The following is a 933-nucleotide window of genomic DNA, read 5'->3' as shown; positions in this document are numbered from 1 at the left end:
TCCAAGCACAAAATCCATGCCTCTTTACACATATATATGAAATATCACACACGCTTGGCTTACAATAATCAAACAAGTTTTTTTTTTTGTAATTTTTTTTATTTTTTGAAAAAATAAAACACACACACACACAAACACTTCTTTTATGTGGAGGTTGGCAAAGTCAACATGCAAGATTTTTGAGGATGCTAATGATTGAGGTGCTTGTTCCTCTGTTTTCAAAGATATAATCTTTCTGCTGAATTGGGTTCTAGGGTGGTGTTATTTTTGAACTTTTGGTGTTTTCTGATTCTTTCTGTGTATAATAAAAAGGGTTTAATTAATAAATTTGTGTTTTGTTTGATTTGGAATTCAACAATTTCAACCTGTCTTGTTTATAAGAATAACTTCTCTTTTAAATAGGGGTATCTTGGTGATTTCTCTTATTTCAGTCTATATATTTATTTTAAACCAAACAGGATACTAAAACATAACTCTATTTTTAAACCAATACAATATAGAGACGGACTTAATTCAGTCTCTGTCTTCTAATCTCTATCTTTCATTCTCAGTCTCTCTTCCAAATGCAGCCTTAAAACTAGCTCTTGTTTAAATCAATCTTAGCCTACTGCTTTCTTTAAAACGTAAATGAGAAATAAGTTTTTTTTTTTTCCTTTCCAAGATATCACTATTTCTAAAACTTATAGACAAAATGCGACCTTTTTCAAATTATTTGCCCGGGTGTCATCGGTGGCACCTTGTACTTTTTTAGCGCGCTAACTAGGAGGTGCCTAAACTGAACAAGCCTTTCACGTGAAAAATATTAAACAGGGAAGCGCATACAATAGCAAAAACGCTAAGCCTTTAGCACCTTCCACTTTGGATACGCTGAATACGTTTCAAAATCGTTAAACGTGAAAGCGCCTCCAGCAACTTGTACAAACTACAAACTAA

General features: G+C 32.7%; 1 protein-coding gene across 1 annotated transcript in view; it reads right to left on the bottom strand.

Moving 5' to 3' along the window:
- The window catches only part of LOC107613444 (putative tRNA (cytidine(34)-2'-O)-methyltransferase), a 17,551-nt gene that overhangs the window by 1,377 nt on the left and 15,241 nt on the right, over positions 1 to 933 (bottom strand). The window lies entirely within an intron of this gene.

The sequence above is a fragment of the Arachis ipaensis genome, chromosome B08, assembly GCF_000816755.2.
Source record: "Arachis ipaensis cultivar K30076 chromosome B08, Araip1.1, whole genome shotgun sequence".
NCBI classification, from domain to species: Eukaryota; Viridiplantae; Streptophyta; class Magnoliopsida; order Fabales; family Fabaceae; genus Arachis; species Arachis ipaensis.
Note: the sequence above shows the minus strand (reverse complement) of the source record. Positions and strands in the feature narration are given on the sequence as shown.